This window comes from Pholcus phalangioides, unplaced genomic scaffold (assembly GCF_987345545.1).
Source record: "Pholcus phalangioides strain wild (caught in Gottingen) unplaced genomic scaffold, Ppha-v1.0 ptg000031l_1, whole genome shotgun sequence".
NCBI classification, from domain to species: Eukaryota; Metazoa; Arthropoda; class Arachnida; order Araneae; family Pholcidae; genus Pholcus; species Pholcus phalangioides.
Window position 1 is genome coordinate 10886015 of NW_028301621.1, and position 27788 is coordinate 10913802.

A 27788-nucleotide genomic window follows, 5' to 3' on the forward strand; every position below is an offset into this window, starting at 1 on the left:
AGAGAGAGTTCATCAAGTCTGGGTGCTCCCGGATTGAGCACCCCTTACCTCCCCCCCACGAACCCCTCTTGTGTTGTATCATATCGTCCACAAAATCCACTTCGATACACTATACACATACACAGTATAAGTCTTCATCCGCAGCTGACAAGCGTATCGAAAACTTTGGGAAAACCAAGTTGGTACTTGGATTTGCTGTGTTGACCGGCGTTCTCCCAATGTTTGGTCAGCTGCCGTTAGGCCGAGGAGGAATGGTGGTGAGGGACTTGGACCCTTTGTTTGTTTATGACAAGCCCCGCCTAGTTCGGCACCCCTCTCTTAATACGTTTTCGTTCCGTATTTGCTTGAATAAAATGAATAGAAAATAAATTTGTTACATATTATGGGGGCACAATTATAGATACTTTTCAGTGAATGGTCGATGGAAAATTATGAAATTAAATTCGATTAATCAGAATTAATTAGTTTGATTAATTATTTTTTGAATAATCTTTATTTTTCATTTGATTTATTTTTTAAAAATTAGAATTTTTTAGTTTCAGAAATTTAATAAGAAATGTTTTGCTTGAACAGTTTCATTTATAGAATTTCAGGAATTTATTGGGAATTTTTAATTTTCTCAGCAAAAAAAATATTTTGAGGGAAAATATTTAAGTGAAATTTAATTTAGAAATAAATATTTCATAAATGCTTCACTAAAATTTGTTAATTTTCACAAAAATTGGTAAAACACTTTGGAAAATTTTCATTTTTTTAGATATATGTATTTTTTAAATTTTTTAAATGAATTCAAATATTTATATTTGTGAAATTCTAATATTGAGGTTTTTATTAGTAATTGAGTCATTATTTATCACTGATCAAAAAAAATTCTCAATTTTTTTAAAATTGAATAGTTATTTTAAATGAAATTTAATTGAAACAGAAAAACTAATCCAGATTGTTTAAAAGTTTTTTTTAGTTCTTGGAGAGAATTTTCTTTTTAAATTTAGAAAAAAATCAACGAAAATTTTATTTTCGTAAAAATCACATTGATAAAATCACATTTTATCATTTTATCCTTAATATTAAATGAAGTTCGTTTCATATAATTTTTGCCATAATCTTGAAAATTAAATTTAATGAAAAACAAATTTTTCAATTACAAAATTTTGATTCATCTGAAAAAAAAAAACAAACGACTTTTTTTTAAATAATAAATATTTGAATAAAATTGCAATAAAAGTAATTTTTTTACCAAAAAAGCAATAAATACACAGAAAAATAAATTTTATCCTTATAAAATTAATACATCTAATATGAAATTAATAAATTATAAACTTTTTAATATGTAATAATTAAGTACCATTTCCCATATTTATGCGCATTATTATCGAATCAAAACATTCCGAAAAACATACATTAGCAATTTGATTCAGAATAGCAAATAATACGTAAAATTCATTACCTATAATTTATCGTTATTATTTAATTGATTTTATTTTCAATAATTTATTTTATTTTCAGCATATTTTATTTTATGCTTGTTTCAAGTAATCTGAAATAGCACTGACATGAAACAGAAAAGAATTATCAAGATTGTTTAAAAGTGGTTTTTTTTTTTTAATTTCCACGAGAGAAATTGTATAATTTGTGCAATTTTAAATTTTTAAAAATTGATTGAGAAAAAATATATTTTTTTCAATAATAAATATTACTTGAATGAAATTACAAGCAAAACTTTTTTTACCAAACAAGAAAACAAAAAAAATAGATTTACAAAGAAATGAATTTATCCATGTAATAAAATATATTTATGAATAAAAAATTTAGGAAATTACATACCAACTTACATATTTGTACGCATAATTAGCGAGAATGAAACAATTAAATTCGTTAAACAATTACATTGCAAAATACAGGTGAATTAGCAATTGAATTCAAAATATCAAATACAAGTTTTTAAATAAACTATTATTTTTATTATTATTTAATAAATTTTATTTTTATCTTTGTGCTCTTTTCAAGAAAACCTGAAATAGAATTTATTTCAAACAGGTAAAGTTGTTCAGATTGTTCAAACGTGTTCTTTCAATTCTAGGAGGGAATTTGCATATTTCTAAATTTTCAAAAAATTCATAAAAATTTGATGCAAACGAATATTTTTTATCAGCATTTTATTATTTTATTTACATTATTTTGTATAATTTTTTTCTTATAATTTTAAGAATTATATATATATATATGTCGAATACCGTTATAGCGAAAATCTCATCAACGAAGTGATTCCTCTGGTCTCTTGGCGTTCGTATTAACAGGATTCGACTGTACATAAAACCTAATCAAAAATAAATTCTTCAAATTCAGAACTGTCTAAAAGAAAAATAATTATCTCAACTTTCCTTCAATAATAAATATCATTTCAATAAAATTGTAAACAAAATATTTTTACATGAAAAAAAGCAATAAATTTTGACATTTCTAAACAGAGAAACAAATTTATGTATGAAGTAGCAAATATTTACCAGTAAGAAGTTAACAGTTATCACAACTTCTCTCATGTCTAATAAAGTACCAATTTACATATTTGTATACATATTGAGTGAGAATGAATCAATTACATTCTCAAAAAAAATTAAATTAGCAATTTAATTCAGAATATCGATGGAAATATGTAAAAAATATACACTTAAATCTTTCATCAAATTGTAAAAAAAAATAGATTCATCCGAATTCTTGGCACGAAATGTTCGAAAAAAGGCTATTTTTTAGTAAAACTTAAGAAAAAAAATCCTATAAATAATGAGGGGAAAAACCAAAGAATACAAAAAAATTTGAGAATATTTTTTTTCTTCTATTTCTCGTTTTTTCACGTGAAATATGAGAAATCTAGAGAAGAAATTTCTCGTATTTGAAAGAGTATTTGTGTGTTTGGAACGATAGTCTTTGTATACTTGTTTTCTACACTTTTCTGGTAAAAAAAATCTTTTCCTTTTTCCGGAAGATTCTAGAAAAATTTTCTAGGAAATATTTTTCTATATAAAAAAAAAAATTATACGAAAAAAAAAACGTGTTTTATCGGGACAGAAAATGGCGGAATCATCTTGAAAAGTCTCTCGGTTTTCATCAATTTCTCGAACTTGTTTTTATTATTATTTATTTTTTTCCATGTAAAATCCTCTGTTTCGGCGTGTTTTGTTCCGTTCTTTTCCCGGATTACGCTTTTTTCCCTGGGAAATTCTTTCCTTTTAAGTTACGGTCTGTGTTTTTGCTTTTCGGTTGTCGGATTGCGTTATTCAAAGGGTTACAGATTATATGGGGTTTCGAGTTGTTTTCTTCCCGTCTGAACAATTTATCAGTATTGCATGACTCTGAAATTGAAGGTGTTGGGTATTTTCATGCTGCCCCTGGTGACCGAATTGTTTGTGCGATTGTTTGTTATTCTGTTGGTCGTAGCTCGGATTTCATATTGAAGTCCTCATCAAGATTCGGATCAGAAAAAATTCGTTCGTGATCTGTGTATGTATGGGCTGATTTCATTGAATTCAGTATCAGAATTTTGCAATGTTTTTGTTACACTTGCGCCATATCATGATGAAAATTTTTTGAGTGAATTAAATCGGATTCGCCAATAAAAAAAAAAAAAAAAGCGTATGTTTGACCAGAGCCTACGGGTTTGCGATTAGCACCGGGACCGCGTTTTGGGGGAGCCTCACAGTAATAGAAGTGAAATAAAAGCATGTCAAAAATACATTTTTTGTGTTAAACAAGGTATCTGAACTTGATAAAATAATTCAGAGGTCAAATTCTACAAATCAAATTACATGAGGATTTCTCACAAAAAAGTAAGACCAACCATTAGACTGCGAAACAATCCAATAAGACACAATATGAATATCAGATATTTAGGAATAATGTTTGATAGAAACCTGACATGGTTCAAACATGTGAATTATCTGATCACGAAAACACAGAAATGTTTACAAAATTTTAAAAGAATGGCTGGTCCTACATGGGGCATTAATACAAGAATTAGAAATACGCTTTATAAAGTTTTCGCCATCCGCATTTTAGCATATGGTGCTATCGCATGGTTCGGTGATCCCAAACAACAACTAAGAACAAAAGTAGACTCTCTTCAAAGAAAATTCCTGCCATTCATCACTGGAGCCTATTCCACAACACCAAACAGTGCGTTACAAGTATTAACTTACAATCCTCCACTTCATATACTTTTGGAAAACGAAGCACAGAAAGCAAATTTAAGGCTAAAGCGCGAGATTAATATAAACAATGTAACATATCTTCCTACAGATGTAGAGCATAAACATTCACCATAGACGTATCACCCGGTGAAAGATATTTTGCCGACACAGGTCTTGACCACAGATGTAGAAGAATCAGCAAATCGAATTATTTTCACAGACGGTTCAAAGACCGTGGACGGCGTAGGGGCCGCCTACATCAGTATAACATCCGTGAAGTAACGGACAAATGGAACTGCCGATTGCTCAATAACAACACTGCATTCTAATCATACATGAGGAAAAATACTCGCGAAATTAAATTTTTTAAAACTACATTGCTGTATAACTTAAGAAACTGTAATTGCATAAATTTGCAGTTGTTTCAAAATCGCAAGTGTTCATATGTCATTCATTTCAATTTAACAGGAAAAACGTGATTTTAAACATATTTAAGACGATGTTAACGTCATTTGGTTTGCTGATTGGTTTCTATATGCAATCCAAGTAGATAATGTGTTGGGACTTGGTAGGACTAAGATTGGCACCACATCTTTAAAGTTTTTTTAATCTATACTGTAATGCTTCCTATCAACTGCCCTACTAAGTAAGCCTGCTGCTGGCCTGCAACATCCCAAATAATTTCAATGCAATTTTCCTATCCTGTTTGAACAATATTGTGGGCATTAGAAAAAAAAAATTCTAAAATGGCGTATGACCACATTTAAAGCAATTTAGATCCGTTTATTTGAGACTCGCATTGAAATGTCCACAACCGGCTCAATGCGTATGTTTGTATCTGTCAACCTAAAATTTATGGTTTTTAGTGTTGATAATACGCATGCAAAACCAATTCAGCGACGCATTTTTCACAATCTGCAAAAACCTCGTGAATTTGATAGTTGGAAATGATGTCTAAATGCCAAAGATTTGGAGTTCGAGTCAAAATGAAAATGCCAAATAATTGAAATTGTGCTTCGTATAAATGAAATATTTTAATATTGAAAGCTATATATATAGAGGTTAATCGTAACCGTAGTCAAACGTCTCATAAATGTGAAATTTTGTCATAAAACTGAGTGTGAAGCCCGAATCCCCCTTGCGCACAAGTGGAATTTCAAGGCATTTACGCACAACCGAGCCCCTCTTGGCCATTTTTCTTTTCTTCTCTCCCCACCCTTTCTTTCTTTTGTTTCCTTCTTAAATTTTATAAAAGTAAAATGATATAATCATTATAAAAAGGGCTGCTTTCACATCAAAAATTGCAAAAATATCAGATTTTTTGGTGGGAATACAGTCAACCCCATTATAATGAACTCCAAGAGACCGGAATAATAAAGAAATTTCGTTAAATTTCAGATTTTTATATTGTTCCTATGTAAATTTAACCGGGGGGATTAGAAAAGTTTTCGTTAAAACGATATTTTTTCCGTTAAAACGGGAGTCGACTGAATTTCGTCTCAAACTATTTTTTTACCTGTATATGCAGACTGCATGGGTAACATGGCGTATGGCACTACTTGCGAGCCGTTAGTCTTAAACACATACCCAACTAGAAAAAGTATCCAAATCACGTGTCCAACTCAGATATGTCATTCATGTTGTAAGGGGGTTGTTAGGTTATAGAAAAAAACCAACTTTTTATACCATCCCCGTGTGCCAAAGAACCCAAGAAGTTGTTGCTCTGTCTTTTCCGATGACAACTAAAATAATTTCACGTTTCTAAGTGCAATATTCACCGAGATATGCGAATTCGAAAAATTGAGGAAATTTGGGGGGGGGGAACAGCATTAAATGCGGATGAAATCGTTTCCTCGCATTTAATGATTTTTTTTTCTAACTTTCTTCGAATATCTCAGTGAATATTGCACTTAGAAACGATTAATTTTTTTGTTGGAGACCGGGAAACAACTTTCCAATTGGGTTTTGGGGCACAGGGTGTCCACATAAAAAGTTAACATTTTTATTTTAATAACTATGGCAACATGAATCAAATATCTGACTACTACACATTATTCGGGTACTTTTTCTAACGGGAAGTATGCCTCTAGGACCAATCCTTCGCCAGTAAAATGCCATATGCCCCGTTATCTGTGCGCCCTGTATATTAAATATAGTACAGACTATTATTTGAAATATTGTGTTGTGTTTAAGCCAACTCGCACGTTAATTCGTTCGCCTGCGAGAGCGCGGCCATATTACGAACCAAAAAGCCGCTTGAAGGCAGCTTGTCATCCAACGAAATATAATATTTTCACCGTATCGAAATTGAAGTCAACAAATTGATAGTTTTCTTATTTGAAAATCTGATTAGGGGTCATTCAAGTATTACGTCAGCATCGAGGGAAGGGAGGGGGTTTCGGGTTTGCTGACTTTTGATGATGGGGGTGGGGGGGGGGGTTTGAAGGTTGCTTACGCCATCAACCACCCCTTTTTGAAGATATGAAATATTCTTAAGCTGCTGACGGGGGAAGGGGGATCAGTGTTTTGCTGACTTTTGCTGACAACGCGGGGTGGGGGGGGGGGTCAAAAATGGCTGAAAATCTGCTTATGTAATACTTGAATGGTCCCTTATTTATATTTTCCGAAGGGCTTGAAATCCTGATAATGAATCATTATTATGTTCACATGAACAGTTTTGTCACTGCGTTACGCAATGACAAAATCCGTATATATACCGGGTGACTCGAAATGTTACGCCGTCCGCCAATAGAAGTTTTTTTTTTTGCCTTGTAGCAGCATTTGCCGCGAATTCACAATGGCACTAACAATTTTAAAAGGGAATTAAAATTAATTTAATACTCTAGAATACTTTAAGAAATTCATTAACCCAAGGAGACATCCAAAACAAAGGTCCTCCACACAAGCAAACGACAGGTAAGATCGTAAAAAGTGAATTTTTCCACTCTCCACGTTATAGTAATGTGCTGCCATCTAATGTCGAATTTAAAAGTTACTCATATGGTGATGATGAAGTTCAAAGTGAAAAAAAACTATATTCTTTATTCCGCTCAGTTCCTTGTAAACAAAACTCGTGAACTGAACTGGAAATTCAAACTGAAAGTTCGGTTATTTTATGTGAGCATAAGGAGACGTCCAAAACAAAGGGCCTCTTAACGAGCAGACGACAGACGCTTTGTTCGGTTCCCTACAAGCCAAGCTCACAAACAGAACTGGAAGTTCAAACTGCCAGTTCGGTTATTTTTTAAGGACACAAGGAGAAATCAAAAACAAGTAACCTGGAGAGAAGCAGACGACATTACTGGTCGGACTTATTACTGGAGGGAGAATCCAGCCACCGCGACTGCAGCGACATCAAATGCAAGGAAATCGCGTGACTCGGTCAAAACAAACTTCCCGCCTGGCAATTTCTCCGAAGAAATGTACAGTTCGGTCTCTAAATATTGGGTTTTAAAGATTTAAAAAAAGGATAGAGAGAAGAACTCATCTAAAGAGAGGTGAAAAAAGATTAAATTATTTTTATTTAATGCGGAATCTCATTTCTTTCATAATTTCTTGGATTTTCCTCCATTATTTTTTGAATATTCTTTCATTAATTCTGGAATTTTATTTCCTTTATTAATTATTATTTCTTTCATTACTTCTGAAATAATTGCTTTCATCAATTCTGGATTTGTTTCTTTCATTAATGCTGAAATTATTTCTTTTATTAATGCTGGAATTATTCCTTTCATTGATTCTGAAATTATATATCATGAATTCTGGAATTGTCTCCTTCATTAATTTTGGAATTATCTCTTTCCTTCATTCTAGAATTATCTTTCATTAATTTTATTATTATCTTTCATTAATTTTATTATTATCTTTCATTAATTTTATTATTATCTTTCATTAATTTTATTATTATCTCTTTCATTAATTATTTCACTAATTTTGGAATTATCACTTTTATCAATGCTGTAATTCTCTCTTACATTAATTCTAGAATATTTTCTTCCATTGATGCTGAAATTATAACTTCCATTAATTTTGGAATTATCTCGTCCATGCTGTGAAATTATTTTTTCATTTATTGTTTTAAACTCCTATTTATGCCATAAGAAAATAACGGGGTGGGGGGGGGGTCGTGTTTGTTTTCACCGAGTCACGTGATGTTCCGACGGAAGATATTGGGGGACACAGTTCTCAGCACTGCCAAGGCGGAGACCACCTACTCTCTCCAAAGGCTTGATTTATATACTGTTGGTGCTGCCATTTTAATCTCGAAATTTCAGGCAACTCATGCGATGATGAAATTTTTTTATGAGACGAAAATTTCGGTAACAAAATTCGTGCATTTGCAATAATCGATTTTATGTAGAAAAAATAATTATTCCTTTCCACAAAAACATTTGGACAATACGGATGATCGAATAAATAAGTGAAAACACGGATTATGTGATCTTCAGATAGGGTTACCAGATTCAAAACTGAAAAAGAGGGACGCCTGGTGCGAACCTTAGGCAGTGCCGTCTTAACGCATGCTTCCCCCACCCCGGGCCGTGCCCGAAGAGCCTCAAGAAAGAGAAGAGGTGCCTCAGAAAATCGAGACGTAGTTGAATTTTTCGAGAATTTTTCAGGTAGGGTCTCCAACAAATCCCTTGCTCGGGGGGGGGGGGGGGGCTATGATGCTATTACGACGATCCTGCCTGTCAGCCCTACTCTTGCGGAAGTCATGAAATTCCAGTAATTGATTCCTTTACTTCTATTAATTTACATTAATTACACAAAAATAGCAATAGAAAATTCGAGAAATGATCAAATTTATCGAATTGCAACGCATATTTGATAAAGAGATGATGAAGCGCTTTAAAAGTATGTCAAAATTTATGTCTGTTCAATACGGTTGGAGCCACGATGAAGGGTCAGCAGGTGGACCCACGCTAATTATTATTAATAATTTATGAATTTTGTAAAATTAATTTAAATGTCATTCTCTCTCAATGGATCGTGTTTGATTACGATCCAGCCTAACAATGCGTTCCTGAAGTAATGAAAAAATGAGTGTAATAAAATGCGTTCTTTTTGTGAAAAAAAATTTCCCTTTCAAGATTTACGTTCGCAACTCGAAAAGTTTGTAAGTCGGGAACAGCTACATAAACTGTTTTTAGAGGGAACCGCAAAATTTTTTTTTGCATTGGGCCGCGAAATTATTCCGAGCCCGGACCTGTGTCCGATTTTGAATTTAAATATCTCAGGGAATAATGCAGTTAAAAACATGTGATTTGTTTGTTGGACTCGGAAGAGAAAGAGCAACAACTGTCTCATTGGAAATTAGAGGGGGGGGGGGATCGTACAAAAATTTACATTTTTTTATTTCGTGTACACTGTATTTTCATCCTCAAAACTCGTACAGGGTGATTTTTGGTCACATTTTGAGAATTTTTAAAATTATAACCATACCGCTACGACGAACGGTTGATGGATAAAGGCTGTACCAACACTCCAAGGAGAAACCATTGGATCTTATAATGGTCATAATATTACCAATAGGCAGGGCCGCAACTAGGGGGGCCTGGTAGCATCTCTTTTACGTCTATGGATCAAACTACACAGTTGATCCACTAATGACCCATAAAATCATGTCCTTATCTGTAGAACTTGGTTTGCTGCATGGGGCCCATCTGGTCACTTCTGGCAACCAAGTGACAATTAGATCTGGTTCCGATTTTCAAGAGTAAATATGCATATAGGTAGGTAGGATTTTTTAGCAAGGTAGTAGTTCCTCTCTCAGAAAAGTCGCTTTGTATGCGGGCGTATGATAATGTTAAGACAGCCCCGGGCGGGCTTTATGAAAATTGTGAAAAGCTAATCGAAAAACTTGGCAATAATGTGAAGTCTAGTTTGCAATATTATTAGATTCTCATCTTTCGTGTCATTCTTGTGATAATGATCTTCAACTATACAATCAAGTGTCCTTACGATTTTAAGATCTTCTATCGGATGATGGATGTTGAAAAAAAATCGTGCATTAAAAAAAAATACCATATGATATCTTTTTGGTGGTGCCCCTTTAGTACTGATGCCCTAAGCACGTGCTTATTTTGCTTAATGGTTAATCCGGCCCGGTGACTGCGCACATGATTTCTCTGGAATGAATGTTTCAAACAAATATTCAAAAAATTTTCACACGTATTTTAGTTCATTTTTTTAAGTTCATAGTGTCTACAACATGGATACATTATTGAAAACGATGTGAAAGGTTGAATTTTTCAATTGTGATTCATTTCTGTGTGGCTACTCCCTCATTATATACTACTTTATTATCCGCATGAAGAGAATAAAATAAATAAAACTGCTTGCTACCACATTTGGCGATTTTTATCACTACAAGAATGCGTATTTTGGAAGATACAACTGACATTTTCTCAACGAAACCATAATAATTTACGCAAAAATAAACTAATTTGAAATATTACAAATGTCATTGAGATTCTATTTTAAACGATGGATTGATGAGAGATAATTGCGAATCGAAAACTGCCAATGAATGAGGACGTGTGACGAAAACCAGGGGCTGACATCTCATGGGAATAGCGATGATGGATCACTCAACTTTTGTAGTGTAAGCATAATAGCCCAACAAGAAGTTTGGTTTTGTCGATAGGTTTTGGTTGCAATGATCTCTTGAAAATAGACTCTATCATCGAGACTGAAAACATGTTCGTTTCCGGAAGATTCCAACGTCGATTTGGACATCAATAGTGGCCGCCTACAGGTACGTATCAGACAATACCAAAATCGGCGTCATCTTCCAGAAAGAATTGCCTAACGTAAAGAGTATTGAGAAGCGTCAAATCACATACAATTTAGCTACAATGATCTCTTGAATACGGACTCTCTTATGGAGATTGTACATCTGTTATGTTTCCGGAAGATCCAGGCATCAATGGTAGCCGCATCAGGTAACCAAAAAGAGCACCACCTTCGAGAAACCATTGCCCAACGCAGAAAGTTTTGAGAGGAGTGAAGCTTCATCATAATTCTGACGTTATATTATATTCTACGTGGGAGACCTCTGAAGACTGATTACGTGATCGTCGATATTATAAGTTATTCTGAGTGCGCGGAATGAGTAAGGTGTTGCAAAATGAAGTAAACAAGTGGCAGGAGTGCGACGTTCTCGTATCACGAGACTCGTCGTTTCACTAAGCATGACAGATAATGCCTCGTGAAGTTAAGGCTCATATTTACTCAGCTCTGACATTTGAAGATGACAATATTCTCGCGACTAAATTTATTTTGAAGTGTAGAAAACGCCAACTTAATACTATGATGTTGACTATGCAATATGTGAAATGACGTCACCAACTCTAGTAGTCACTGAAGACGTAGAGACTTCTGCAGTACCGATAATCTTCTAAAATTCATGAGCAGTCAGTCACTTTGAGAACCGAATTGCTATTGGAAAGTGACATGATGATAATCTCAACATGAAAATTCACAACGATGTCACTAGATAGACTTCTTAGTATGGTCGTTTCGTTTGGATATCACATGAATTTATCAGAGGATGAAGCCTCTTGAGAATGTTATTTTGAATTTGAATGTCCCTTGAAAGAAGACATCTAATAAACGTCGCTCTGTACATTTTGGACCCAAACCGTCGAAACAAGTATTGAATCTTGTTTATGTATCAGAAGAGCAGGAGGCATCACATACTGTTGGTGGATGTGCGTTGCTTAAAATTGAGTGACTGTCTAATTCAGTGGTTCTCAATCTGGGCCATATGGTCCTCTTGTGGTTCTGGGATACTCTACGGGCAAAATCGGATGAAAGGGGGAAAACGATAAGTGGTGAAAGGAGACACAGAAAAATGCGAAGAAATAAATGTTTCAAGTCAAATATGTTGGGGTGGGGGGAATATGACTACTTTCAGAATCCAGCAGAGCTGTCTATGGAGCAGCGCGTCTTGATCGATGTCCCTCTGGGAATGGCTTGGGGTCCACATGTCCATAGGAAACCTATGTGTCCACAGGGAAGGGCGATTTGGTGTATAGTTTGTTGGATCGTCCCGTATTTTACATGTAACTATTTTTCCCAAAAATTTCGGCTCTTTGGATGGATTATCACGCTCTTCCCTCACTTCTAGATTCGTATCTGGCACGCATTTTTGTGTCTGTTTGCACAAAAAGTATCCGTAACGGGGAGTGTCCGCTATGTGTGGTTGACGAAGAAGTATTATACGGGATTCACTGTGCTCGATAACTTATGTCAAAGTTACTAAACCTTTAGGAGAGTGCAGACCACTTCACCGCATACATATCGTCATACGCAATTTCCGACCAGTGGAGTTGAGTGGGAAATGAAGGCGTCATCTATCGGTGTTCACCCCAGGCTCGGTAGGTAAAGAACTTGTTCTTGATGTTCTTTGTCAGGATTCGAACCCATGGACCTTGACGACAACCTTCATAGTGGAAGACGAGCACCACTCGGGCTCTAGACATCTTCACTGGTTTGGAAACATGTCAGTGGACACTTCTGTAAATGCACCGAGGGCACCTCAAGTGACCTGGAACTGAGCCGCGGGTCACTTGAGTGATCAGTAAATGTGTCTCGGTACTATTGGTTGAGAAACACTGCTTTAATGTTGATCTGAAAACGCGTCGATGAATTCATCTCCACAAAATTATGTTTTCCGTCACGGGTCACATCAGATGAATCTGATGGCCACATTTTGCCCGCAAGCCACGGGTTTAGCATAGCCACCTAATGCGATGTTAGGGGCCGTTCAAGTATTACGTAAGCAAATGTTTAGGCATTTTTGACCCCCACCCCCTCCTCCCTTGTCAGCAAAATTTCGTCATCAGCTCTGCTTCTCTGAAGCGGCATTATCCAAACTCCCCCTTCCCCCTTGTCATCAAAAGTCAGCAAATCGGAACCCCCCCCCCCCCATCGATGATGACGTAATACTTGAACGGCATCTTAGTGCACATCCAGATCCCTCATTTTGTCATTCATTCGCCCAATAATTCGAATCGGCATTCACGCACTACTAGAGATTGGGTAATTATGTAAACAGTATTAAAATTTTACTGATATACCCATTGAATGTAGATCTTGCATCACGCATCTGCAAAATACAACACTAAAGCATATCTTAATTAATAAATACAACATGAAAATACGTTCAGCTTTCTTATCCCGGACCGGGAAAAAGAAAACAGTCATTGAATTATTAAAGCGAAGTCTTAAATTTGCAATAGCCTGGAGCGTTGACGCGGAATGGGAAACGGAAGTCCTTCCTCTTTTTCTTACCCGTCTCTCTCACTTCCGTTTCCCATATAGAAAAAAAATTCTCCTGATCCTTTTTATAGGGGAAAAAAACACGGAAAATGAGATAGATACCTTGTTTTCTTTTTTTTTCCCCTTATTTTCCTAGGGGGAAAAAAATTGGAGTTCGTGTGATGAAAGCTTCCATCTCCCGATTCCTTTTTCGTCGTCACCATCCCTCGACCCCGTACGTCGTCACAACATCAGTATCAGAGACTTGTCAGTGTCAGGTGTGTGTGTGTCTGTGTCGTGACGGGAAAAAAAGGAACGCGACACACACAAAAATAATAACACAATGACGTTCATGATTCTTTTGTGCTACGATTTTTTTTCTCCTGGAATAAAACACACTTTTATTCACGAAATTTCCCGATTTTAGAATACTGTATTTGTTCGTTCCAGTGACTTCTGTAACACTTATTGTTTGTTACCTTGATTTCTGTCTCATAGTTTCACGCTGGAAGTTTTCCCTACCAATATATGCAACGAAATACCCTCTCATAAGGATAAGCTCCTCAAAGGATAAGCTAAGTGTTCATTACCTTGATGAATTTTTGTTCGTGACCAAACAGGTCGCAGGCAAACAATATTCAATCAGAACCGGCGAACAACCAATCGGTACCTGGTGGTGGTATCTGACAAGATTTGGTGATATCCATAGGCATAAACTGGTACTGAGCCAAGGTCTTCCTGCGCCAATATTTGCCACCATGTCCATGTATCTATAGAGATTAATTTGTAATAAGAGAAAAATGACCGGACGTCCCGATTTCGTCTTGTTGAGATCTGGTTCACCCCCCATCTATAATAAATACAAAGTTGTAGAACCTCTCGATAACGCACACGATGAGGTCGATAAATTAGTTCACTAAGGGCGAGCGTTTATTTATACAGTTTATAGTAAAATGTACTGAAGCTCTGTTTCACACAATTCAAAAGTGTTCGTTAACGAGAGGTACCCTTTATGGAGGTTCCACTGTATACTAATTTAGCTGACGGAATATCCTTTCACAACGGGCATTTAGTCTTAGTTTCCTTGAAGCTTAAAACACTGCCTCTTTTATGTAAGGGGCTTAACAAAAAGAGGCAGATAGATCCTGTTTCCGAATTATCAGACTGAAAAATACGAAAGCATGTATTGAAGGGGGAAAAACATTGGGGGTAGGCCGTTGGTCACAGACACGGCCTCAATTTCTGACGTGAATACGTTTTTCGTGCCTTGAATCGCGTTTTAGGTACTTACATAATGAAATTATGCCATCATCATCGGCTTTGTCTTCGTAATAGCTAACAAGCGACACCAATGTCGTCTATTTTCGTTTGTGAACTGCTCGAGATATAGCGGGAAACAATTTGTTACGAATCAGTGCAGCGGCCTGGTGCCCAGGTGGGAAGAGATATTGAAACCGGAGTGATATCATTGGGTGCACATGTGCAGAGTGCATCTCTGACGGTCTATATCATTACTTTTCACTTGCTTTAAGTACTTACTGAGATACGAGTGTTTAAGCAATTTCTTATCACGCAAATTTTTGCGAATTCTCCCAGTATCGTCAGGCGATTTGAAAGACTCGCGTCAAAACAAGAGTGTGTCTGAATATTGCCTATAACAGTCCTTATACGGTGATTGGGGGCTCTAAGATATACTATATTTTGAAATCCGATTTACATCTTATCGTTGCGGCATTTAAGATCAGAAATTACGATTCTTTAAATTAAGTGATAATTTTGAGAATGTTTGTATGGATACCTAGTCTAATATACTAATTTTGTTTCAGGTGAATTTCTACTAATAAGTATGGAACTAAACATGGACGAACAATATGGTTTTTCAAGTATCCTGAACTTGAATAGGTAAGTACTCATCTCTTTGTACAATGTACGGGAAAATGGGGGTTATAATGTTCCTAGGAAAATTGCTAGGTTTAAAATTAATGTTAAATAAAATTAAAAACTATTTAATTATGTTTAAAAAAGTCTGTGTAAATAATAAAGGATGCACTTGCTACATTTTTCATTGTTCTAAACTTTCAAGAAACATGAACTACATTTCGACTGATGGAATATAGAGTTCTATTTTTTGAATTTCGAATCACGTGCTACATTTCGGTAGTCAAAACCCAAGGAACCTGCGCAACATTTCGTAAGTCGAAAGCCGAAGAAACGCGTGCTAAACTTCGACTAACGAAATGCATCAAGATTTCTTTAGTTTCGAAAGATGCACTACATTTCGCTAGTCAAAAACTAAGAAACAAGTGATACATTTCGCTAGCCGAAACCAAAGGGACGCGTTCTACATTTCGGTAGTCGAAATGGATCTATATTTTCGTTAGTCATTTCTTGGTTTTCGAAACACGTACAACATTTCGTTAGTCGATTTATGTAAAGCGTGCAACTCTGATGCGTGTCCAGATTATAATCAGACGAAACCGAGACTGACCAAACCAATTTTAGCCAAACATTTCTTTTAAACATGAGTAGGGCAATTATATTATATTGCAGGGTGACTCGGAAATCTGCTTCGACAACGGTACAGTTCTTTCAAAACGAATGTGTAAATAAACAAAAAATGTCTAATCCGTGTTTTCGTTGTATCCAGCTATGCCCAAAACTAATATTTTTGGCGAAAAATCGCCCTAAATGTCTCGGTTTCGGATTACACCTTTTGCGTGTTACCTTCATTACTTCAACCCTACCACAATCATTGAGGGTCACGTGATGGGGAAGGGGGATCAAGTCTCTTCTCGAGTTAGATTGATCAGGTCTTTGATCTAGGCTTTCAACAAATCGCGGAATTCGCCCATTGCAATTAAAAGCAAAATTTTCAAAAGCTTACGGACATGCTTATTCCTGCACCTATAAAGATTCGTTCCGGATCTTTAAATTGATTTTTCCCCCCTTGAAGAAGCATATCCTCAACCGAAATGAGCATCATCCATATCTTACAACATGAAAGATGTACATAACATACACTGCCATCCAAAAAAAAAGCCATATTTCTCTTACTGGAAAATATTTTTTATACTCTATACACGGGGCAAGAAAGGAGGTACTTTATATCCACAGTAGAACACATTTCCCGAATTCGCGCATGAATCACGCCGCCATGGTACGTATTTCAATCTACGGGTATGTATCAAATAGATAAAAATCGTCTCACATATAAGAAGGCATTGAGAAATACCCTCCCGTCTATAACGGACATATTTTCTCTCTTATATACGAGTATAATATACTGACACACATGCACATCAGGTAGCATCTTTCAATAGAGCGGGATATAAAAAAAAATATATATAACGCATAAAATTCAGAAGCATTGCCTATTCCCGGAAATGTATGATATGATCCGGAAGGGCGTCGTACCCGGGGTATACGGAGGGACATATCACTTTTATATATATATATGGATATTTTTTAGATTTTTTTTGCCCTTTTATGTGATTTAAAGCTTACTTGAAATATGTGCTTAATCATACGTGGTTTTCTGGATCGGGAACCATTTTTTTTGGCTTGGTATTTTTTCTTCATGTACTGATCTTGATTTATTGAAAAGTTGCTCGATTTTTCCCTGGGACTACTGAACCGGACTAAGACACCGTCTCTGAAAAGATCCTTCGTTCCCTCTCGTACATTACGGATGGATTCTCTTCAGGGTTCTTCGTTGGGCCTTTTTAGACGTTTTATTTCGTTCTGGGAAAACTGAGTTCTCGGAAAGGGTTTATTAAGACGACAAACATTAAGGTCAATCAAATGAAACCCTTTCAAAATCCATTTGAACCTATTTCGTTTGATTGACCCCCCTAATGTTCTTATTGATAATGATCGATTTAATGATACTCGCCTAAAGTACCAGACGATGATTAGAGGTGTCGCGTGTTCAATATACGATTTGAGCGACATGGCCACAGAAAAAGATTGCTACCGCAGAGAGTCCCACGCCGAGGGGTTCGCACACCAACCTCTCGATGAGTGTGTATATATATATATATATATATATAAAAGGCTGCCATTCGGAATCGGTAGTAAATTGTAGGTCTCTAATTAGTCCTCGTGAGCAGAAATTGACCGTGGTGTGACAAAAATGGCCAAAGTGATCAAATTATGATTGATTTTAATATAAATCGAATAACCCTTTCATACACATTTCTGGTTCCAGAAATGAGTGGTTTGCTTTTTCTCACTATAGAATACTTTCTTTTGACCATGGGGGGGGGGGGGGAATAGGCCGTAACTTAGAGAATGTAAGTTTTAAGTCAGAAGTATATGGTGAATGAACGTTGGTAATGGTGTCGGTGAGCAGCACTTAAAGTTAAATTTCCAGGGATGGGGGGTTGAGATGGCTTCCAGGAGAAATTGCCTCCGGGAAACGTGTCATTTCTTTCATAAAATTTAGCAATAAAATCCTGGAAAAAATTGCACGTGAACATGAATATGCCCTGCATCATTTTGGCTGGAAAATTTTTTTAACGATGTGAATTATTTCTTCACATAAAAATAAAGTTTTGATGACATTAATGTGTTGCAAATGCGTTTTTTTTTAGCATTAAAATTCCAAAAAAAATGGATGCTCGGGTCTGGAAAGGCTGTGACGGACGAAAATTTGTATTTTTTACTCAAAAGAGTTGAATAAAGGAACCCTTGGAAGACAATGTCCGCTCCACTAGAAGACACCATTCCCTTCCAGATAGAGATGATACACTCTGCGCTATTTATACAACGTGAAGAAGATAGTACTACTAACTTAACCGTACATGCATCGTACACATTCCTTTACAGAATTTCTAATGAATTGTACATGCCGGAATGTATCCTGAGTGTATGTTGTCTGAATAGTGCTTGTTTCGTATTCTCGCTGTTACTGCTATCTGCCTTCTATATTTTGAATTGAATACGCTAAAAACAATTGAATGGTCTTGGTAGCCCAGGTCGATAAGATACTCGCCTAAAGTACCAAAGGATGTTTAGAGGTGTCGCGAGTTCGATACCCGATTCGTCCTTCTCAGAAATTTTCCTGACGCTGGGGTACAACAGGAACGGTGAGACACACATGGCCACAGGTAAAGACTGCTACCGCAGTGAGTTCCACATCGAAGAGTTAGCTCACCAACCTCTTGGTGAGAATAAAAAACGCTGCCGTTCGGATTCGGATAAATTGTAGATCCCGGTCTAATTAGCCCTCGTGTGCAGAAAATGATCGTGGTGCGACAAAAATTATCAAAAAATGATCAAATAATTGAATTTTCATGTTACGTCAATATCGTGTTGCAGGCTTACCTGCTCTCGGCGGAGAGAATTTTTTGAATGTTGGACAGGCTCGCATCGGCCTCGAAGTTAGAAAACCGCAGAATACCAACATCAGCCGCGATCACCACTGTTCGTCAACGGAGTTCTAACCCGGATCCTTACGATGAGAATCCAGCACGATGCCCACACGCCCGCACACAGCAACGGTATAGAAGATACTGTATGTCACGTGGAGATGGAATTTTGAAAGAAAAATTTATTTATTAAATTATTTAAATATTACCTCTGCTGGTAATCGCTGAACCGTTCCTTCGCGATCAATTTTCTTCATAAATTCACTTTCTAAAAATCCATCTCCGCGTTTCATTCATTTCCTTATATACTTTGTACGAATAAAGAGCATTGACATCTCATCTCATGCATCGCCATCTGTTGTTGTACAATGTTATCACGTGTCTTTAGCTGAGTCAGGTCATTGTCCATGTACTGTCCCGTTCAGTATGCACGTGATTCAAGAAAGAAAATTATCAGCGCTTCTGTAATATAGTGGTAAGATGCACTCGCCTGGATTGCGAAGTGAGACGGTGGTTCATTTCTCCGCAGAGGCTAGGTAATTTTTCTCAACTCTGTTCGGGCTCGGGCCGTGTTCTCCACCCGATAGTCCACAGACAGGTTACATATATATAATTTTTTTTTGTCAGACCTCGATTCTCTTATTCATGTATTTTCGCAAGTCCTAGGGAATAATTTTCTCTATTCAGGCATTTTTTTTTTTTTCTGGTCTTAAATAATTTCTCCTGCATAGTACATATATTTTTTGTCAGTCCACAAAATTTTCCTCCTATTAATCTATTCATTTTTTTGTGGGTCAGTAAATAATTTCTCTTTTTAACTTAATTTTTGCCGGCCCTCGAACTATTTCTCCAACCGGTGGTGGCGCTGTGGTAAGGTGTTCGCCTTCCCTACGAAGGTCATTGTCAAGGTGCACGGGTTCGAATCCTGGCGTTTGAACGTCAGAAACAATTTCTTTACCTGGAGGCGACCACCGATAGAATTAACCTTCATTTACCACCAAACACCATTTGTTGGAAATTGCTGTATGACGATATATGACCGAAGTTGTTGTTGCGGTAGAGTAGTACCGCTGGTGCGTGAATTTTTATTTTTCGGAATATTTTCACGATCCCCAGCTGTAAGAAAGTTGGAGAACATTGGTGCTGAAACATCTTAGAGGTTGTGGCTGTACGTACTGGCACTTCTTCCTGTCAAGAATACAGTTCTTGACATTCTTCTAGTTTCTTTAGTCAAACGAAAAACTTAGATCCCTGAATCACATTCTCCAAAACTGGCAGCTATGTAATACCACCAACACCGCACAGCAGTAGTTTTCAAAAATATACGCATCCAATATTACATTCATATCTGTTTGAAAAATGATGGTGCACAAAAAAAACAAACATCAATTGTCCATATGATAAAGACTTCATAGCGCACATTTAAGCAGTACTTAGAAATGAACAACCAACATAATACGCTCTTTCGAAGGAGAAACTAGGATAGAAATGCATTTCAGTATTTGACAAGAATTGACTGCAATCTTGAAAAAAACGGTTACACACGGCACAGAACAATCTTTAAACGTCAAAACTGATCCCCACTCATTTTAATTCCATACATTACCCGTATTTCTCGAGAACAACTTCAGAATAAACATTTCTCTCGATTCTTAATTTGAATCCAAGACCCAAAACATTTCAAGAATCAAATCCCTAATATTTTAGAGGAAAAAAAGGGACTTTTCCTATCATTGAAATTCCTCAATATTTCTCCATGTAAAATAATTCCTTCGGGAAAAGGGGGGAGGAAAAAAGAATGTCATCAGAATCTCCAACAGAATCAACAAAAATCTTCCAGAGCGTAAAAATATGCCACCGAAAAGTCCCTGAAAGTCCAAAAGAATTTTCCACGACGAAACTATTTGCGTATGTCTGGAGAGCCTTATTTGATATTCAAATAAACCTTCGGAATGGACTTCGGAAAATATACAACGAAACCGAAACTTAAAAGAGGATTTCATCCTAAAACATGGGAATCATTTCGAAACTTACTCTCTTTATACAACTATAAATATATATATATATATATATTTTTAGAATTATTCTAAGGAATTTTTGTGAATAATTTCAGAAATTTTCATGTTTTTCTAGAAACAATTCTTTTTTATGGTGTTTTTTTTTAATGCATATATATATGAAAGAACTCGTTTTACATTTTCATTTTTGCCCGAATTATGGACATATTCCACGTCATTTGCATTTAAATTGTAGCGGAATTTGCTTCCATGTAAAAAAAAAAATTGTTTCCTTTTTTTTCCCTAACACGCGCCGTCATATTCTGATTATTATTCTAGAAAATTCCAAGAATTTTTTTCCCGTTTAAAATAAAAGGGGAAAAAAAGGTGAAAAATGAAGGAATTGTTTTTAGAATTAGTTTTTCCCTTTTTTTTTAGAAATGAGTTTTTTTTTTGCCTCATTTTTAGAAGATAATGGAAGTGGGATGTTGATGATAGCACTCCCGTGGAATGCTCTAGAATATATTCGTGATTTTTTGTTTTTCTTTCGTTTTCCATGCGTTTTGTTCATATAAATGAAGTACACCCAATTCCTTACAATTTACTTGAGTTTTCCAGATTTGAATTGTATTCTTTGGGGAATAATGCTGTGAATTTTATAATTGGATCGTTCGATGATAAATTTTGTCTTTATTATTATGATTTAAGAACCATAGGCCGTTGTTTAGAGCTGGGGCCTTCAACATTATCATGGGCCAGATTAAAATTTCCCACGAAGCCCGCGGGTCACCAAATTATACTGAGGAATTCATAATTGTAAGATAGAATTCTCTTTTTTCCCCAGATTGATAAGGGCTTCTCATGTAATTTATAGCTGATAGGAGGGGCCAATGGAGGCGAGTTGAACGGGGGCAAAAATAGTTTTTTTAATTATCAATTAAAAAACTTTAAATTTTTGTTAATTATCAATTCTGAAAAAAGTTTTCTGATCAATTTTACTGATAAATTTAATTGATTTTGATTAACTTTGCTCCGAAATCACTTTGAGTTATTATGCAATTGTGGATTTTGGTAGCATTTTAATTGTAGATTTTGTTAATTGTTATTGTTGATTTTTGCAATTCTGTAATTATTTATACATAATTATTCATGTATATCCCCAAGAAGCGCGAGAGATGATGGGTAGCCAACAGTTATCATTTTGAATTATTGTTTGCGGCTTTAATAATTGAATTCCACCGCTAATTTTTCGTCTTTTATGTGGTTCTGGATAAGATAAATGCGCTTTAATTTTTTGATAGTACTTTTAGGACACCTTGTGGCTCTTTCTTTGATAAAAACGTGGTTTTTTTTGGGTTCCAGTAAATACAGGGAAACAACTTTTTAATTACAAATAAGATGACAGGGTGTTCATATGAAAAGTTAACTTTTTTATTTTAATAACTATTGAACCCCTTACAATACGAATGACGCATTTGAGGTCTATATGCTACTCGGATACTTTTTCCATTAGGAAGTATGTCTCTAGCATCAACGGTTCGCTAATGATCTGCGGCAAGAGCATGCGGCAACTAGCTATGCACCTTGTATAGCAATGCAGAATGAATAAGTTAACTTTTCTATCATCAGGAACTATATATTTCTATCTCACGGACCCTTCGAAATCTCTCCTAGGTCCCCTGGTGAAGAACCTCTTTACCAATGTTTCTGTGGCTCCTTTAATCACCTCCGAAGGCTCAACTTTTACTTGATTTCAAACAATGGTCTCTTAGAATATCCCAGGACCATATGTTTGAGAATTACTGCCCGACAGCCCTAAGACTATTTCATGCCGTACGAAGGTAAGCTCTGCCTTCGATTTCAGAATGTGTTCCAACAAGATGCTACAGTAATTGACACAAAAATGTGCTCTGACGATTAGGGCAAGCATTCATTTTCGGTTCTTAATCGCGAACCCACAATAATTCTGAATAGAGCTTGGATTATACGCAAATGCACAAGTGCATATGCAATTGGATATTTTAGCACTTTTGCTATTTTTTTACTTTTTTTTCGCATATTTTTTAACTCCGGCATTTTTAAATAGGGCCTACATATATATTTTTCATTTCATGTATATTTTTCATTATTATATGTATAAAATAAGGCATATGCCTTATTGGATGCATTGAAGAATTTTTCAGCCATATATTTTCTATTTATGCATGTTTCGGCATTTTTAAATGCATATTCTGACATTATAAATGCATATTCTGACATTATAAATGCATATTCTGACATTATAAATGCATATTCTGACATTATAAATGCATATTTTGCCATTTCCAGATGAATAGTTTCACAATTTTTAGTTTATGCATTTTAAAAGGCCAAAAAAAAAGAATTTTGTCAAAAAATCATTTTTGAAATTATTTTTATATTCAGTGCCATAATTCGGCATTATATAGATGGATTTGTTTTCATTGTTTGAATTTTTTTAATGGCAAATAACGGCATTTTTAAGATTTATCTTTATTTTTAGTGAACATTTCAGCATTTTTTAGTGCATATTATCCGGGCAGTAGTTCCTGAAAAGAGTGATTTTGGTGTTCTCCCCCCCGGTCCTGCTCACTGCAGTACTTCATTCCTAAGAGATACTTGTTGTATTATTCAATCATTGATGTATATCTATGACATGGCCTCCAACTATAGTCTATGTCGACGTGCTAATCAGTAGCAATTGTAAATTTTGATTATTAAAAATTTAATATTCAATAACCCTTGTATGCAGTCATCTTACAGCATAATGAAATCAAAAAAGAAATGTCTCTCGTCGACTTAAATCAACTGTTATTGAGATTTCATTCCCAATTTCCTGAATGTTTTTAATTTACTTCTCCTTTTCTTTTTCAATTCATCCTCTTTTTTTTTTCCTCCGTCTCTTACTTTTTGAGAGGAAAAACAAATTTATTTGATGCCCCGGAAGGCGTTTTGAATATTTTCCAATTGATTTAATCCTAAAAGAAATTCCAAATTTAACTTCAGAAACACTAAACTTCTCTCCCTAATTGATCAAATAAACTTTGAGAATTCCTCGTTTTTGATCTGGTTCGTCAATTAAAATGGAGAAAAGTAAAGAAAAATTTCCTTTTTATCGGCGAAATATCTTAAACTTAATTAATGTCTCTTCTTTTCAATGCGAGGAAATGAACAAAACCGTTGTTTTCTAAAAAAAAATGATGCATGGAATTATTTTCTTCATCTATGAAATTTCCGAACATGGAAATTATCGCTTGTTGGATGTTAACAGAAAAGGCCGAAAGGTTTGCTAAAGGTTGTTGAAAAAATACAATTACGCTGTGTTCAATCGTCACTCTTCAGTCGTAGTTAGAAAAATTGATGGCAGGTGGCAGCACTATACATAACAAGCATTAAACAGAAACGGACTAGACGTTAGCTTCACAACACGTACAAGCACATTCCAACACGAACCAATTCGTTAGAAGTTCCAGAGGGGGAATATGGACGAGGTGTGCATGCATGTGTGGGTTTAGTAGATTGAAAGGCTTTGTGCAACCCGTGTTTATTAGTTATCGTTATGCTTACTTGACTAGTGTAGCGTTTCCCGACGTATGGTCCGCAGACCTCAGGTGGTTTTTGTATGTATATTTTTCTTTTTCTGTGCATATTTTTCATTTTCAGGTGATATTTCTGCATTTTAGAACGTATGATTTGTTTCCATTTTTGCACATATTTTCCCTCTTCAGGGAACCTGCATTTTTAAATGTATCTGGTTTTTTAAATTTTAAGTATAATTTTCAATATGCCTTATTGGGCATATATAGATATCGATATACCCTCGACATACCCTATATCGATATATGACCATATTCTATAGAGAAAACAATTTTTAAGGCATATTTTCTATTTTATGCATATTTAGGCATTTTAAGACGTATCTTCTATTTTATGCATATTTAGGCATTTTAAGACGTATCTTCTATTTTATGCATATTTATGGATTTTTAAATGCATATTTATGGATTTTTAAATGCATATTTCGACATTTTTAAATGCATATTTCGACATTTTTAAATGCATATTTCGACATTTTCCAATGCATATTTCAACATTTTTGAATGCATATTTTCAAATTTCTTATAAGATAAAAAAAGTTATACATTTTAGTTTCCGTTGAAATATCAAATTTAATCGATGTATCCTCTTTTCTATAGGAGGAAATGAACAAAGCCGTCGTGTTTTCTGGAAAATAATGCACGCAATATTTTCTTCAAGTTTTGATGCTGTTTCTAACATGGGATTTATTCCTTGGTGGATGTTAACATTGACTTTAACATATCAATTAACAGAAACCTTATTTTAAGGATGAAAGGTTTAGGTGTTCTCTAGATTTCGGTCTTCAACATAACGATGCTGTACGACAAAGGAGCGCACTCCGCTCTCTGGGACCCAGACCGAAAGGTATATCTACCCCTGTTGTATAGATATCGTGATGGCTTTGCATACTTATAGGACCAGAGTAGCGTTTTTCAACGCGTATTTTGAGACGATGGTGCATGCGTTGACCGCAGGCAGACCTTTATAATTGTAATTCTAACTGAATGAAAATTATTCAGCTGCTGTACAAGTGATATTAGTAATCATCTTATGGGGGTACAAATTAGACCTTCGTACTTATGATAACAGTATTTCATCCGTATTTCATTTTTATCATTTCATAAATTTCCTTTATTACGATACTATGTATGAACTGTACCTGATTGCAGCCCAAAATTTCAATTTTCGACAAATTACTAATAATTGCTAAAATTTCTGAAGAGTAGTGAAATGCAGAAAATCACAATAAACAAAAATGAATTTCACGAGAAACAAAAATAAAAAATTATCACATGGCCAGGTGACCATATTCTATCGAGAAAATATGATTTTAGAAAAACACAACAAAATACGGGACATTGACATTGTTTCCATAAACATTGCCACATGTTGGCAAAATCTGAAATCATTGGTGAACTGACTGAAAATTACCAATGAGTGAAAAATAATAAAGGAATTCTGGAAGTCGCGCAGTGAAGTGAAATATTGTTCGCGGAAATAAAGTTCAACATGACTAATAACTAATAAATATTTATAGTCATGGTTACCACAGAATAATTTTCATAACTTATAAATTATATCTTCATTCACAATTTTAGTGAATATTAAAAATTCAAAAAGCTTCGTTAAAAAAAATCTGGAAAAATTTGAATAAAAAAAATCTGAATAGATAAAAATACAGTACAATAATATGGTCACGCTACTCTTGCTACAAACTCATAGTCCATCGAATTTTTTCAGATATTTTATTAGTCCATGCGTTCAGAAAGGTTGAGAAACAGCTGCACGGGGGGCGAACCTTTAGTGCAGGGATGGCCATACAAGATGCGAATGTATTTCTCCAAATTTTTATGCGCAGACTGTACGTCCCGCTTTCTCCAGTTTCTTTCCCCAATAAAATTTGACTGTCTTGTCAATTTCGTGAGAACGCTCATTTTTTGTCAATTTCTTAAAATTTATTTTCTTTAGAAAGAAGATAATTTTTTTAAACGTATTTTTTGAGTCGTAAATCCGGTCATTGTAATGCAGTCCATGCATTGTATCAAAAAGTGGAACCCCTGGGAACACCCCCCCCCCCCCGGTATCCACGGACGAGCATTTAAAATATTCGTGCTCTTCACGAAATTATTGAAATAGTTGGATGCGTGAACATATGAGGAAATAGCATCAACAGCTGGTAGAGTATTAGCTACGGAAGAACTTAATCCATTACTAAGAATGTTCTGAGTAGTGGAGTACCGAAAAGTATCTGCTGTAGGTGGGTGCCTCGTTCTTTTCAACTCCACATCAAAACAAGGCCCCTCACTACTACCTTAAAAAGTGAAATAATGCAGTTCGCTGGTCAGCTCTGGAACACCCCCCACCCCTGCAGTTCGAATTTATCCTCCTCCCCCGTGATTACAGTCGTCCGTCGGTATTCGCTAGGGGGGGGGGGTGTTACGTTCCAGAGGTCATCGCGAAAATCCGCGAATAACCCAGGCCATAAACTTTTGTTTTTTAGGCATCTCGTTTATACAGCATCTGCTTTGTGTACTTACTAACCTGTATCGTAGCAGGTGTAGCTACAGCAACGGCTGAATTTTAAGTTCTTATTTCTTGATACATTTCACTGTAGATTCATTGAAGCCATAAAATGACGGGAAATCGCAGCAATGAAATTAACCTTTGTCAATATTTTGAGTTTTTCCTTGCAATTTTTTCCTGTTTAAGGCATTTAAACAGCAGTCTCGTACTGCAAAAAACATTTTCAGAAACACCAGAAAAAACTTTGGGAAAGATTTTTCAAACGTTTATTTAACAGGAATAACTAATGTTTTCCGATTGTTCAATACGCAACGGTGTTTTCCAGCAAATATGAAATCCGCAAATACCGAGGGCCACTGTATTTGTTTGAAGGGTTTAAAGATTTTACGAGAGGACTTTCTGTTCTAAATGGGTAAATGTGTGTTGCTTTGGGAAACACTCCAAGCTTAGAAGTAGAGTGATCAGGAGCGTACGCAGGATCTACCTTCGAAGGTGGTGGAGGGGCACAAGGAATTTCTTCTAAAGAAATTTTGAGTTACCAAGCTTCAAAAAGCGTTTAAATTAACAAACTGGTTAAAATAGCAAATAAAAGGTATTTTCCTTCGATACATTTTTGTACAAAAATATTTGCATTTTTTTTCTAGTTTTTGGTCGGGGAAGAGGACATCATGCATGCGAGTCTGAATTTGATGTGCATGTCAGTTATTACTCCCACAGTTATCTTTCAAATTACAAGTGAGTGAGTTAAATGTTGAGATATTGGTTTGCTTTAATAGTTTCACCCACTGGAGAATTTTCGAAGCCGGAAAATCGGCATACTTTGAATCACCTATAGCCTTTCGGCGTTATACGGC

At 35.4% G+C, this 27788-nt stretch overlaps 1 protein-coding gene across 5 annotated transcripts in view; it reads left to right on the forward strand.

Annotated features, from left to right (window-relative positions):
* LOC149067401 (teneurin-m-like) overlaps positions 1–27788 on the forward strand; it is a 304834-nt gene that overhangs the window by 121113 nt on the left and 155933 nt on the right. For all 5 annotated transcript variants that reach the window (XM_089253034.1, XM_089253033.1, XM_089253036.1 and 2 more), the window contains one exon: positions 15275–15350. The gene's annotated coding sequence lies outside the window, so the exon portion shown is untranslated. The remainder of the gene's footprint in view (positions 1–15274; positions 15351–27788) is intronic.